The sequence below is a fragment of the Lolium perenne genome, chromosome 5 (assembly GCF_019359855.2).
Source record: "Lolium perenne isolate Kyuss_39 chromosome 5, Kyuss_2.0, whole genome shotgun sequence".
Taxonomy (NCBI): Eukaryota; Viridiplantae; Streptophyta; class Magnoliopsida; order Poales; family Poaceae; genus Lolium; species Lolium perenne.
The window spans coordinates 169945770-169962037 of record NC_067248.2 but is presented as its reverse complement, the minus strand read 5'-3'; positions in this window follow the sequence as shown (position 1 = coordinate 169962037).

Genomic DNA, 16268 nt, shown 5'->3' with positions numbered 1-16268 from the left:
CCTACGTACAACAATACAACTCGTTTAACACTCCCCCTCAATCATAACTTATCTAAGTTAAGATTGCGTTGAAACATCTCGAGTTGTCTAGTAGAAAGAGATTTAGTAAACCCAACAGCAAGTTGATCTCCTGACGGTATAAAGCGTATGTCCAAAAGTTTCTTCGCCACTCTCTCACGAACGAAATGATATTCCACTTCTATATGCTTTGTCCTTGCATGAAACACTGGATTAGCAGAGAGATAGGTGCCTCCAATATTGTCACACCATAAGCATGCAGCCCTAGGCTGTGGTACTCCCAACTCCTTCAACAAAGTTTGTACCCATATAACTTCAGCTGTAGCATTAGCCAATGCTTTGTACTCAGCCTCTGTACTAGATCGTGAAACGGTAGCTTGTTTTATAGCGCACCATGAGATCAAGTTTGACCCCAAGAACACCGCAAATCCACCTGTAGACCTTCGATCATCTGGACATCCTGCCCAGTCAGCATCTGAAAATGCACTCACCAGAATAGAGTCAGACTTACAAAGTCTCAGTCCAACAGAGATAGTTCCCCTGAGATATCTCAATATCATCTTAACTGATGTCTAGTGAAGAGTAGTAGGAGCATGCAAAAACTGGCAAACCTTACTAACAAAGAATGCTATGTCAGGTCTTGTAAGAGTAAGATATTGCAATGCTCCAACTATACTTCTGTACCGAGTGGAATCTTCACTGCTCAAAACTTCACCATCAGCAATAGACAACTTCTCAGACAAGGGGGTATCAACAGTTTTGCAGGATTGCATGTTGACACGCATAAGCAGATCATGAGCATACTTCTGCTGTGAGAGAAGAATACCATCTGAAGTCTTGTGTACTTCTATACCAAGAAAATAATGTAAAGCACCTAAGTCCTTGAGAGCAAAATGTCATGCCAAGATCATGAAGTAAAGCGTCAATAGCTTGACTAGAAGAGCTGACTACAACAATGTCATCAACGTATATGAGCATATAGATGGACACTCCCCCTTTGTTGTAGAAAAAGAGCGCAGTATCAGCCTTGGAAGCGGAAAAACCAAGATCATGAAGCTTAGAGCTTAGGCATGCATACCAAGCACGAGGAGCTTGTTTCAAGCCGTAAAGAGCCTTATCCAACTTACAGATGTGACCCAGACGAGCAGGATGCTCATAACCAGGAGGCTGCCGCATATAGACCTATTCTTCAAGAACACCATGAAGGAACGTGTTCGTCACATCTAGTTGCCGTAGTTGTCAATTACGAGAGACTACTAAAGCAAGAACCAAACGAATAGTAGCTACCTTGACCACAGGACTAAATGTATATTCATAGTCAATACCATAGCGCTGCTTGAACCCTTTCGCAACAAGACGAGCCTTGTACCTATCAATAGTACCATCAGCCTTCTTCTTCACTTTATAGACCCACTTACAATCAATAATTTTGCGACTATGATCAGGAGGAAGAAGATGCCAGGTTTGATTTCTCATAAGCGCAGAAAACTCTTCATCCATGGCTTGTTTCCAATGAGCAACACTCAAAGCAACCTGCAGATTAGCCGAATCACTAGTGGCTGAAAAGTGTGCATACCGACCCTAGTCATACCTGATGGTACCGTCGGTAAGAACCTTGGGTTGGAAAATTCCTCGTTGAGATCGAGTAACATGCCGAGGAGCCGGAGCAGCAGACGTGATAGCCGAAGCAGCAGCAGAATCAGGCGCTGTAGAAGATCCCGAGCTGATCCTAGTAGACGCCGCATGGGATCCAGATAAATCAGCAGAACTACCAGACCCGGCCACAGAAGATCCGGGCACAGAGTCAGCCGCAGAGAGCACAGGGCGGGAACCCGCGCGTCGGGCAGCAGGACCAGGAGAGGTCGCAGTCACGGGTCCCACCGAATCTGGCGCAGACGGCGGCGATGAACCAGAAGACGCCGCGTGGCCAGGAGAGACGACAGAATCAGCGTCAGCGCCTGGCACGTGATCCGAAGCAGATCCCAACGATCCCGAGGAAGATCTTGTCTCCTCAGAGGGGAAATTAGCAGAATCAGCGCCATGATCATTGATTCACGAAAAATCATTAGATTCATGTGTAACAGACTCAGCAGGAACAGGATTAGCAGGGTTAGCATCAACATTAGCTCCTAAATCATCACCCCCAGTCATAGGTAAATGGAGATGTGGAGAGAAAAGGGAAATTTTGGCATACAATTGTGCACCGGCATTAGGATGAAGAGTAGCAAACGGAAAAACTGACTCATCAAACACAACATCTCGTGAAATATACACACGTCCAGTGGAGATATCAAGACACTTATAGCCCTTGTGAAGACTACTATAACCAAGAAAGGCACATTGTTTGGACCGAAACTGAAGTTTACGATTTGTTGTAGGGGCGAAGATTAGGCCAAACCGCACACCCAAAAATTCGCAAAAAAGAGTAGTCAGGCTTGGTGTTAAAGAGGCGCTCAAGTGGAGACTGAGAAGCAATAACTTTGCTTGGAAGACGGTTAATCAAATAGACCGCCGTGGAGAACGCCTCATCCCAAAACTTGAGAGGCATTGATGCGTGTGCAAGAAAAGATAGGCCAACCTCAACAATGTGTCGATGTTTACGCTCAGCAGACCCATTCTGTTGATGAGCATGGGAACATGAAACATGATGAGTGATCCCAACCTTTTGAAAAAAAGAATTGAGTTTTTGATATTCACCACCCCAGTCAGTTTGTAGTGCAAGAATTTTCTTATCAAGGAGTCTCTCTACATGATGTTCAAAGTCATGAAATCTCTAAAACACATCAGATTTATTGCGTAATAAATATATCCAAGTGTATTTGCTATAGTCATCAATAAAACTGACATAATAATTATTTCGACCAACAGAAGCTGGGGCAGGACCCCAAACATCAGAAAACACAAGTTCTAGAGGAGCAGAAGATACACTAGTGGACTTGGGATAAGGTAACTGATGACTCTTAGCCTTTTGACAGGCATCACAAACTGACCCTTTACTTGACTCACTAAACTGAATATCATTGTCTCGAAGAATTTGATGAACTATAGCTGAGGAAGGATGCCCTAAACGCCGATGCCAATGAGAAGAAGATTGTTGAACGCCAAGTGCTTGTCTCCCGGATGCCAATGACGAAGGAGGAAGCGGATAGAGGCCCCCAACACATCTACCTTCCAGAATAATTCTCCTCATGTCCTGATCCTTAAGAAAGAAGTGATTAGGCCAATATTCAGCAAAGGCATGATTATCTTTTGTAAGCTGATGAGTAGAGAGGAGATTTTTGGTGGCTTGAGGTACATGAAGGATGTTATTAAGGTGGAGATCATGATTAGGGGTATGCTATAAGGAATGACCAATGTGATGTATACCCATACCTGAACTATTGGCGTTGTGGACTTGATCGGGACCATGATAGCGGTCTCTTATAGTCAGCTTGTCGAGTTCTCCTGTAATATGGTCCGTTGCTGCTGTGCCGCTGTACCAATTTGTATCGATACCATAGGAACTTGTCGCTGCACCAACAGACTTCTCACATTGAGGCTGATAATTTTTATTGAAGCGCTTCCAACAGCGAAACGCCGGGTTCCCTATCTTGCCACAGATCTGGCAAACTACGCCAGGGGCTCCACCTTGACCACGTCCTCCCCCACCTTGACGATTCTCATATTGTCCGCCATGTGAGGAATAACCACCTCCTCCATTGTTGTTCTAAGGGTAGTACCCTCCTCCAAAATTGTAGGATTGTGACCCATTGCCACGTCCTACATCATTGTTGCGCCCGCCACCGCTGCGGCCTCCGCGCTGTCCAAAACCACCACCGCCTCCACGATTTCCATATCCACCACGTGAGGCTGCATTGACAGAGAGATCATTGTCGCCAAGGTTTCCATTGTTCCCAGGATTTCTTCCTTCTAGACGTGCTTATGCTTCAATCGATAGTTGACGACCATCGATGTATGATTACTAGCCTCTATTCCTTCCTTTTGAGCTTTTAAAGACTTTTCACGCAGGGGAGTAGGCCCCTGCGCACGTCCGGATTCGAGGTTTTCACAACCAAGCAAGCCACTTCTCCAATCAATTTGGGTAATCCACGATGTCTTCATTTTATGTATCCATCTTTACTCGTTTTCGGTGTATCGATAGTTCGTTATACTACAGTTTGAACTAACCTAGAGGCCGTGCTTAGGCGAAAATAGATATCAGCAGTGAAGTAATCCTGGAACTCTAGAAATCATTAATAATTTATTCCATTGTTGAAAAAATCAAATAAGAAGATTCTCACCTTAGAGTTTTTGTATAACACCTTTCTGGCCAGAGCTGGGCTGACACCTTTCTTTATCAACTATTGGGATCTTCCTATTTATTGTACACAAATGAAGGACGATCGAGAGAAAGTAGGCTCCGTTTCATCAAAAGAAAGATACGTGTTGATTTTGTCTCAGTTCACTCAGTTCGCATGTAGCTTCCGGCATTCTTCCCAAGCAGAAGCGAAACCTGTATCTTAGGACCCGACCCTTTTAGGATTATAGGAAACCAACCAATACTTGACCTTATGGAAAGCTCGACAAGAGATAAGAGTAGAGCTAGTGATCTTACCTTCCCGAAAAGGTTTATCTCCACTGGTGGAAAACCATTTCATTTTACATATTCTATTTAGAATCTTAGCACTTCAAGAGTGATGTGAGCTATGTCAAATGTCATTTCAAAGTCGAGAGTATTCCTATCTGTGTACCTCTCCCTATGGTTCACCGCTGCGTTGGGGAGTTGATACTGACGAAAAGTCTGACTGAAGATCTTCAATCTATGTTTGAGTGCTCTTGCGAAAGAAAATAATTTCGAATGCTAAAATTACTTACAAAATAGGATAGGATCGCGGATTCCATATATTTTTCTAGATAAGGTAGGAACATGGAGTATAGATCACTGATTGAACCTTCATTGCAGTCTTCAACAACGTAGTGATTGACGCAACAAATCCATCATACTGATCATCTAGACCAGCCAGGATATAAGAGATGATATGTGCTTCATCCAATTTCTGCCCTGCATTTGCCATCTCGTCAGCAAGGGCTTTGATCCGGCCAAAATATGCCTTGTCGGTCATGTTCTCCTTCTGAGTCTTGGCCAGCGCAGTACGTAGCTGCACAATCCAACTCTAGGAGACGGCGGAGAACATATCTGTCACCGACGCACAAACCTCTACCGCGCTTTCAAGCCCGGCAACATGGACCAAAACTTCTCTCGTCATATTTCTGAGGAGATAGCCCAGCACTGTCTGATCTTGCAAGATCTGCATAGGCGGGGTTAGGAATCTGCACTTCCTCCCCTTTGTCGTCTTTGGAGACGATCTCTGTCTCCGGCGCCTTGATCGAGCCATCAAGGTAGCCAACCAGCTGAGCGCCCCTGATTGCCGGCATCACCTGAGCCCTCCAGATCATGAAGTTCTCACCGGTTAGCTTTTCAGAAACCGACTCGCCGAACGAACCGGCGGGCGCCATGGCCGACGAGGACGACGAGGCTTCAAAGCTCATGGCAACCTAGATGCGATTGAACAAGAATCGCTCTGATACCATGTGAGCTATAGCTCACGATATTGTGGTTGTCGATCTAGCCTCCAGGGCCTCGACGTGACATATATATATATATTGGACATACAGATTACATCGTATACAAGTAGGACTCGGTACACAACGTACCGACAATGTACTCTCCTACGTACAACAATACAACTCGTTTAACACTTTTTTTTTATTTTTTTCTCTTTTTTGGTTGTGTGCATCCTTTATGCTATTAGGGCATGATGTTGTGGTGTAATTGGTATCCCCGCGATATTAATATATGCTCTTTATCAAAAAAAAAAAATCAGCAAGAGTACCAACACCAGTATGTCAGGTAATAACAACCGACTAGTCTTGTAGATGTCGATGGAGAGCCGAGAATACGAATCACCATTGTCGATGACGTAGCAGCCGGGACACAAATTGCAAGGATAATCCTCCTCGCGGCAACAACGATAGAAGATCCAAAATCGATCTGACAAAGCAAGATCTGAAGGCGCATACCTAAAGGATTATAATCTTTCAACGACCATTGACGTCGGTAAGAAAATCTCTTTATCGAACGAAAGACCGAAGATCTCGTCATCAAACTAAATCCAACAAAGCTGATGCAGCCACGAAACCGACACTCTGCTGGCTGGCGGCTATGCACCAAAGCTCCGTTTCAAATCCACCGGTATCAGTATCACTGTGCATGAGAAAATACAGCCCGTGGATGTTATGGGCTTATGGCCTGGAAACTACTCGGCCTTCCCAACAGGGGCCTTGGATACTTCTGCACAACAGAGTGATACCTTGCTCGCAAAATTTGTGGACTCTTGTAGACATGTTGGGACTGGTGACGTGTTTTCTGCAGCCTCTCACTCCCACTTGCTTCAGCTAACATGAACTAGCAAACAATCTCTCGGATTTTCTTGAAGGAACTTTGAGGTTGCATTGTCAAGGATGTGTGGTGTTGTATATTGAACTTTGGAAGGGTGCTCCGATCCTCTAGGTATTGGATGCGGCAGATTAGTAGGGTGTGATGTTCCTGTAGGACACATATATACCCGGAGACGGCACATTTCCTCGTTCATAGACTCCGAAAGTGATTGAATGGTTGGATCCTAACTGGTGGTGGGTAAGATATTATGTTAGCGTGTTTGATTTTTTCTTTTGACAAAGGACGTTTTATATTACTTTAAAGTTTTAAATATTACGATCGGACTGTCGCTCAACATTCATTGTAGCAAAACATACAAATAAAAAGGCACAGTGCAAGACATTATCTCACGAACTGTATAGACGCCTATGATGATAGAGAACCAATCCTTAGATTGTGTGGCCATTTGTGTTGGATAAAAATCTCACGATGTGTTCACCAACCGAGTAGATACCTCCATAAACAGGTTGAGGTTCTCCATGCGATGTAGAGACGTCCATGAACGAAGAAAAACAGTGCACCGGTAGATAACATGCATGAGAGAATAATTTTTATCATTAAAAATAGTTTACATTTCTACATAGCCAACAAAGAAATCAAATAATGGCAAGCGCTCCCACAATAATAAGTATTTAAAACCTATGATCCACCCCATTTAGCCAATTATTGAAGATATTAACAACGATGTGTGGCGGGTATAAGGTAGAACATATTTGAATGATTAAACATATAGATACAACAAATTTACACTGGAATAACAAGTGTTTTGATAGTATTTTCATGATGAAAGAAGCCACACTTTTTTTACTTCCATGTCAAATAGGTTTTGAAGATTATATAAGTGAGCATTAAACCTCCACGAAGATACAACGCAAAAAATCTCCGTCTTTAGCTGAAACTTCATTTTCCATATATTTTCTGTTATTATCAAACTGCACGTTAGACTGGATCAAAGCTCCATACATGGAATCCAAAGAGAGATTTGACCACTCTTATGTAGATGCCATCGAAACTTGGCAGATTCCAAGGAGCTAGCCTGAGACCTATGAGATCTCTTTTGAACGTCACATTCAGTATGAAGTTTCTAGCACCTTAGCCAATGTATCGCCTTTGTGATGCATAATATTTTATAGCGCTGGATATAGTGTAGCATTACCTAGCCACTTATCCTCCCAAAATCTTATCTCGGAGTCATCCTTAATTGAGAATGAACCATATGAGAAGGTCATAAGGCCAGCCCAAAAATGTGAGTCACCGGGTTTCCAATAAACCCTGAGACAATGCACGTGATCCTACCTACTTTCTTTTTAGAATGGTTTGCCACAACCAATTTTCTGTAAGAAGCCTGAAGAGCCATTTATCTAGAAGTCCTTCTTGATCTTTAGGGTGGCAAACAACATTCCATTTAACCACTTGATATTTGTTTTTCTCACTATCTCCTTGCCAAAATGATGAGGACATCCCTACCACACTACTACCTCCGTTATTACCAAATGAAGATGAAGCTGTTGTGAAGCTCAAGTCCAATGATGTTCGGATTAGATCTATTACAAGGGCTCGTGCGAAGCTACTTAAACAACAGGTGAACTTATTCCTAAACGATACTTTGATTGATGAGAACTTTATACTACCTAAGTCCTGTTACCTATGTATCATCAGGTATGAAGAGGAGACAAGCATCGCACGAGGAGGAGAGAAGCAGCTGGACGTGAAGATCGACCTGAAGCTGGACATGGAGATGGACATGAAGATACCCCATGGACGCGCGAGGGAGGAGCGGGAGGCATGCGCGAGAGGAGAAACCAAATTCCAGGCCGGTCCAGCACCCGGTCAGACCGGCCACCACGTCGGCGCGCCCGGTCCCTGGCCCGGTCCAACCGGGCGGTACGCCGGCCCCGTCCCGGCGCCAACTGGACGTTCTGCTGATGCCAACCGGGAGGGTTACTGCGCGACACTTCCCCCGCCCGGTCGACACCCGGTCACTGGCCCGGTCTGAACCGGCCAGCCCGATCAACCGGCTCCCAGACCGGCCGTGTCCGAGTCTGTCTCGACCAGATCTATTCTAGGTCGGTTATTTTCGTACTTTTTCGATATGAGGTCGTCCCGGATGCCTATATAAGTGCTCAGGACGCCCCCAAAGTTGCTTTAGACCACGTTTAAGATAAACCCTAGTTCTTAGTTGTTTGCTCTGCAAAACTATTGAATCTCCTACATCATATTGCTTGATATTGGTGTAGATCTGAAAGTCTTGTGAAATCTGCAGTTCCATTGGGAATTAGAAGGTTGCAACTTACCGCTTCGTGGTCGGCGGCTACGTGCGCAAGTGTGTGGAGTTGTGAATATCTTGCAGGGTTGAGAGCTGTTGCATTGGCGACAGGGACCAATCGAGAGATCTCGTTGCGTCATACAAGTTATCATCCACTTCATCATCCGTGTTTATCCGTTATGTTCATCCTGTGATCATCATCACCACCGTTTCTTACTGAGAAGATCGGGCCACCCCTTATCACAAAAGAATCTTGATGGAAATGATTCAATCTTCGCAAGACTCCTTTAGGTAACGAGAAAAAGTACTGAAAGATCGAGATGTCGCATAGAGGGGGGTGAATAGGCAATTAAAAAACTCTTGCGGATTTGTCTTGTAAGAATGCGGAATTAAACTATTGTTTAGTTTACAAGCACAAACCCTAAATATGCTAAGCTCAACTAAGTGTAACAATAGCAACTAGACCTAAGCAAGATAGGCACAAGATATATGTAGCACAAGTGATAGCAAGATATATGTACTTCAAGCACGATGGCTATCACAAGGAAAGAGAGCTCGGGTATAGAAATAACCGAGACACGCGGAGACGAGAATGTATTCACGTGTTTCCTTCCTTTGCAAGAAGGTACGTCACGTTTGGAGGAGTGGAGGTCCCACGAAGGATTCCCCGCGCAACAAAGGCTCACCCTATTCTCCGAACCACACCCACGAAGGATAATGGCCCTTTCCTTATGGTTAGCTTTTCCTCCGCTCCGGAGATGGCAAGCTCCACAACCACTTCACAAGCTCCACGAAGGAGAAGCCCGGGCCTCTTCACAATCTTCTTGAAGAGATCACCGGAGCACCAACCGCCAAGACAACTAGGAGGTTTCCCTCCAAGAGTAACAAGCTCACGGTCTCTCACTCGAACTAATCGTGGTGGAGAGCTCAACACTATGCAATGATGCAAAGCAAGAACACTAGAGGTGTTCAAGTCCTTCACTCTCAAATCCCACCCAAGCAACAAATGCTAAGATGCGATTGGTGAGGAAGAACAATGGGGAAAGTCAACAAGAGACTACAAGATCTAGATCCCAAGAGTTCCCCTCACTTAGAGGAGAAATGGATTGGTGGAAATGTAGATCTAGATCTCCTCTCTTAGATCCCTCAAGAATGAGCAAGAATCATGGAGGGAGACAAGAGAGAGCAAGTTCTTCAAAGGCAAAAATGGAGGTGAGAGAATAGAAGAACTAGTTAGCCCAAGGTGGAAGAAAGGGCTATTTATAGCTAGGGAGAAAATATAACCGTTGGGGGAAAAAGACAGAGAAAACAGCAAGAAAATCGGGCTGAAAAAGTGGCCCAGCCGGCCGACCAGATTTGGCGTTGAGGAGGCCGGTGGCCTGTCCGGTCGGGCCGGCCTGCCAGCCGGGCGGGGCGCATGGGACGCGCGGAGGAGATAGGCCCAGGCGGGGCGAGCTGGGGGCGCCGGCCACGGTGTGGGCCGCGCGGGGAAGGCTGGGGCCGGGAGGTGCGCCGGGTGGGCCGGTCGGCGGACCGCGCCTACGGTCGGTCACGGGCCCAAGGCCACTGGATCCGGCCCGGAAGGCACCAGTGCCAACCCCGGCGCGGACCGGGTGGGCCGGTGGCCGGTCCGGTCTGGCCGGCCGGTCCGCTGGCCCCTTTTTTCTTTTTCTTTTTATCCTTTTTCCCTTTTTTCCTTTTTCTTTAATAACGAATGCTCCCGAACTCCAATTCGAGTAAAACCAATTTTGTTTGGAAGATAACATCAAATGCTATCCAATAGAAAGTGCAAACACAAGAAACTGTAGGAGGGGATTTTATCATGAATATAAAAGGGTAGAACCTTATATCATGAATGTAACATCCCAAAAATTTCAAAACAAAGAAAATAAATTTTTCTATTTCAAAATTTTGGAACCAATAAAAACTTTTATTAAATTAAGTTTGATACATAGTGATCTTGCTTAATTCTTGTGCTATTGCTATAATTGTTTGTTGAAGTATTTTGAAATGATCTTTAACCCTAAACCTCCCCCCTCTTTTGACCATCCAAGTTAAAACAAAATAAAAAGGAATTTAAATAAGAAAAAGGCATATATGCCTATGGCTATTTTTGTAAAACTTTACCCTAGGCCTTTCTACCTTGTTTAGGAGATTGGAAAACCTTGATAAACCTTACCTAGTGCTTATCAAACCAATTCCAAGGTAAAACAAAAGAATTTAAAAAGAAAATAAAAATGCCATAGAGGCATATGAGAGTAAATTGCAAATTTGTGAATTTGAGGAACTTGACCCTAAGACTTGTTGTGAATGGTTGGATCACTCCTCTATACCATTTAAACACTCAACAATGTCAAATGGGTCAAGAACAATCAAATTAAAAGTCAAAGAAACAAATGCATAGAGGCATATGTGGCACATAGCCATTTTACCCAAATCTTGTCCTATGCCCTCCTACCTTGCCCAAATGATGTGAAACCATCTCTAAACCTAATCTCACACTAAATGGACCCTACACCATGCCCAAGTAAAGCAAGGGGAACAAATTATAAGATTAAGAAAAATTGGCATATCACCTCTTATGTGTTTATGGCCATTTTTGCAAATCTTTGAGGTAGACCTTTTGGAATGGTTTCAATGGTTTGGAAATGTTCCTAAACTAATAAGAATCACTTTTGAGTCAAGAAAAATCAAATCAAATAGAGAGAAATAAAATAGGGAGAAAATCCCATTTTCACTCACATACACTTTGGCCAACTTTTCAAATCTTTAAGCAAGGCCACCTTGGCTTGTGCCATTGCTTGTGAAACACTTATATATCAAAAACAAACCCTTTTGCATCAAAGAAACACAAATCAAATCAATGGAAAAATCAAATCTCTCTCACATATGATAATGGTCACCATTTTTTATCATCTTACCCACTTTGCACCTCTGGTTTGGAAGTTTCTTAAACCAAACTGGGCCAACTCTCTCCACCTCATCCAAGATCATGTCAAGATGAACAAGTTTGATATTGACCATCAAGGTTGACTCTGCCTAGGTTGACCAGAATAGAGATGACAAGTGGAGACTTTGAAACAAAGAGAAGATGAATGTAACATCCCTATTTTAATAAAACCTAATTAGGGTTTGATTGTGCATCATTTCATGAGCATCGTGATTTCCTAAGAAAATTGCATAAAGGAAATAAGTTTAAAACTCTAAGTGTTGTTTGAATCTCTCTCTCAAATTCAAATGCTCCAAAGTGTTTCCAAAAGTTTTTCAAACAAAATACATGGCCATAAGTATATTTTGAAGGCCATGGATGGTTTCCAAATTTTAAAAGAAGTTTGAAACTTCAAACAGATTTCAAATACAAAAAAAGAGTTTGGAAACAAATATAAAAATAGTTTTTGTTGAAAAAAAAGGAGAGAGAACTCTCCTCTCTCTCCTGGGCCAGCAGCCCAACCCCCTTCCCCTCTCCCCGCACACAGCCCAGCAGGCCGGCCCAAGTAGTCTAGCTCAGCCCACCCCACACCCAGGGGGTTATTTGCAAAATAACCCCATCGTCCCCAACCTCACGATGGAGGAAGCACCTCGGTGGCCTCCTCCCGTCGCTCCCCTGCGCCAAGATCAACGCCGCCGCTCGCCGCCGCCTACAAGTACCCCCTGCCGCCGCTGCTGGAACCCTAGCGCCCCCCTAGTCCCTCTCTTTTTCTCTCTCTCGCTCGCGAGCTCGCGAAACCCTAACCGGAGCTCACAGTACCCGCCGGCCATCACCGTCCCTCGCCGCTACGGCCACCCCCGAGCCCCGCCGACCCTCCCTCGAGCTGCGCCTCGCCGCCAGGACCCTCCTCGCCGAACGAATCGGCCCGGAAAGGCCCCAATCGACCCCGATGCGGCCTTCTTCTCCGCGTCCGGTCGCCAGGAATCGGCTCCACGCCGACGCCACAGGCCTCCCCTTGCCTCGCCGACGAGCTCATTAGCTCCACGGTGAGCTTATGGTTCTCCGGCACCTCTCGGCCGTCCCTCTCCCCCTCTGGTTTGCCCTGCCGCAGTGCACCTGCCCCGGCCGCCGGTGCACATCGTCGCCGGCGATGCTCCGGCGTCCCTTAGCTGGCGGCGCCGCCACCAAATGGTAGCTCGCGTCGAGCTGCCTCTTTCCCCCCTTGCGCGCGCCCCTATCGCCCTCAGAATCGGCGGATTGAATTTCACCCGAGCTCGATTTCGAGCTCATGGCCGTGGCTGACATCATCATGACGTTATGCCCATGTCATATTCCTTTTTCTATTTGCAGAAATTGTTTTAAAAATGGTTAAATCTTGTAAAATTCATCAGTAATTCATTTTAAATCAGAAAAATATGTATAATATATCAAAATTTTCAGAAAAATGAGATCTACATTTTGGCTGCAAAATCATGCATTGATAAACAACTTTGAACCCTAGTTGTTTTAGAAGAACATAATCAACCCCTCTGAGGCTCTGGAACTGCTAACCCTATGACGAGGGATCACCTCGCCAATGCCTACGTATTGTAGACTAGGGTTTCGGGAGAGAGCGACGATGGAGATTCCGGGAGCGAGATTAGGCACACGACGTACCCAGCTTCGGGTCCCCTCGGTGGAGGATCCCTACGTGCTGCTAGCAATCCAGTATAATATCATATGTATGTTTACAGGGTGTCGCCATAGGCGGATCTATGTTGTCTCTATTCTGTCTATCTGTTGTCCTCCCTATTTCGGGTGCCCTGGCTAGCTTTATATATGCAACCAGCCTAGGGCTTTACAAGAGTCCTAGTCGACTACTTCTTCGGGTTGCCTTGTTGGGCCTTCTCCATATTTGGTCTTCTCCATATTGGGCCGAGCCAGGTATACTAATAATGGGTACCCGAAGGGTATGCCCATGTCAGTAGCCCCCGAGTTTATAGGGAAGTCGAAGACTTGCGTAGAAACTCCAAGCATAACCATCTTCGAAGTCGAAGAAATACAAGGCGAGGTCCATGTCGTAGATCATGTGTAGCGTAGATGATGTCGATGATTCTTGAAATTATCGGGTGCGCGGCAGCGCTCCCGATGGGAGTAGCCCCCGAGTCTATGGGCAAGTGCTTGCACTTGGGCATAGACTCAAGTTGTACTACTCGATGAAGAATTTGACTGTACTTCTGGGCGCAGCCCCTCTTTTTATCGACTCCTGTTAGAAGACTTAATGAAATCCAGCACTCCCGATGGGAGTAGGCTCCACTCGAGTTGTAGAATCGAGTTGAGTCTACAAACATTGATTGTCGTAGATGCTGTCGAAGTTATTTTCTATCGGGTGCGCGACCAGCGCTCCCGATGGGAGTAGCCCCCGAGGCTACAGCCAAGTGTTTGCACTTGGGTGTAGGCTCAACTTGCTTTTAATCGACTCCATAATTTTTCCTCTTGTATCTTGTCGGGAGAGTGAACAATGCTCTCGATAAGAGTAGCCCCCGAGCCTATGGGCAGGTGCTTGCACCTAGGCATAGGCTCAAGTTGTACTACGCGATAAAGAACTTGGCGCAACCCCTCTTTTTATCGAATCCAGGCCGTTGCTATTTTTATTTGACATTAATATCTATATTGTACAGGGATAATGGTAGTTGGGGCTAGTTCATCTGACGGATCAGGTACTAGTTAACTGCTCTAGTGGCAATCCGCAAAAACCTACTTCAAGATCACGTCCCTGGACATGATCTCGGGATACTGGTGTAAACTTCGACAGGTGCCGCTTAAGGTCTTACCATTCTGCCGAGTCCCAGTCATATTTATCGGGTACCTAACGCGTCCGTTAGGATTTTTCTTCGTATCTGTTGATACGGATAAAAGTAGCAGAGCGCAGTCTTTGGCGATGCCACGCCACACAGAACGGATCTGGGGTCTTACCTTCGCAGAGTTTTGCGGCATTCAGAGATTGTTCGCGACTTTGGCGCTCTGAGAATATTTTGTCAAGTGCCTTGTTCGGCTGATGCAATGACCCATCTTGCAGGTTCTTCTATATTTTTCTCTCGGGCTTGATGAGATAGCCGAATATATTGGTTCTTCTATATTGTCGTCAAGCACATCGCCGATGCTCTTGCTCAAAACAGATAACGAGTCAATGGACCCAAAGATTTGTCCATCGTCTTTTGTTTTTTTTTTCTTCTACTCCTCTTTTTTTTTTTTTGGTTTCTCCTTGATGATAATTTCGTCGAGTTCCTCCCTCAGGAAAATTTCTTCGGGTCCTCCTTGAGGACAATTCTTCGGGTTCCTCCTTCAGGAAAATTTCTTCGGGTCCTATTTGAGGACAATTCTTCGGGTTCCTCCTTCAGGAAAATTTCTTCGGGTCCTATTTGAGGACAATTCTTCGGGTTCCCCTTGAGGACAATTCTTCGGGACCTTCTTGAGGACAATTCTTCGGGACCTCTTTAAAGATATTTTTTCGGGACCTCCTTGAAGATAATTTTTCGGGACCTCTTTTGAAAATAATTCTTCGGCACCTCCTTGAAGATAATTTTTCGGCACCTCCTTGAAGATAATTCTTCGGCAACTCCTTGAGGATAATTCTTCGGCAACTCCTTGAGGATAATTCTTCGGCAACTCCTTGAGGATAATTCTTCGGGTTCTCTTTTGAAGAAAATTTCGTCGGGTTCTCTCAAGATTTCGTCAGGTTCTTCCCTGAAGAAGATTTCGTCGGGTTCTCTTTTGATTTCGTCGGGTTCTTCCCTGAAGAAGATTTCGTCGGGTGCTCTTTTATATACTTTGAAATTTGCTATCTTCTGCACAAATAAACAAACTTTTTCTATCTTTTCCTTGACTCTCTTTTTCGCATGCGGTGTCAGATGCTCGGATTCAATGATATGTAAAGTGAATATATGCCACGCAGCCCCCGAGCGTCGGGTGCGGCGAAAGTAAATGATAATCAACTTTATGTAAATCAAAGGAACACTTAGCTTATTGGGCACGACAGAGTCGGCGGGATGAAGTCTTTGAGTGCGGAGAAGAAGTCGAGCCAAAATAGAAACCACCGAATAGCGAAAGTAAATGCCGCCATATTGTTGATGAAGAAAAAACCGAGCCCCCGAGCGCTGCTGGGGTGATGTCATGATTTTTGCTTAGACGTCGTGTCACAGTTGTTACTCGGGGCGAAGTCGTTGTCGAGCCCCCGAGTATTATCCGTGTCGCCGATAGAAGGCCATTAAGGATGAAATACTGAAGATGAAGTCCGAGATGAAGTACTTGAGATGAATCCGCGTTGAAGATTGCGCCATTAACCATGAATCATATATTGAAGATGAATCCGCTGATATTATAAAGGATGAATCCATTGACCCGAAGAAAGTAAATCCAGTCATAACCGTAGAAGATGAATCCAAGATAACCATATAAGATGAATCCATTGACCCGAAGAAAATATTTCCGATAATAACCATAGAAGATGAATCCAAGATGACCATATAAGACGAATCCATTGACCCGAGGAAAATAGTTCTAGTAATAACCATAGAAGATGAATCCAAGATGACCAT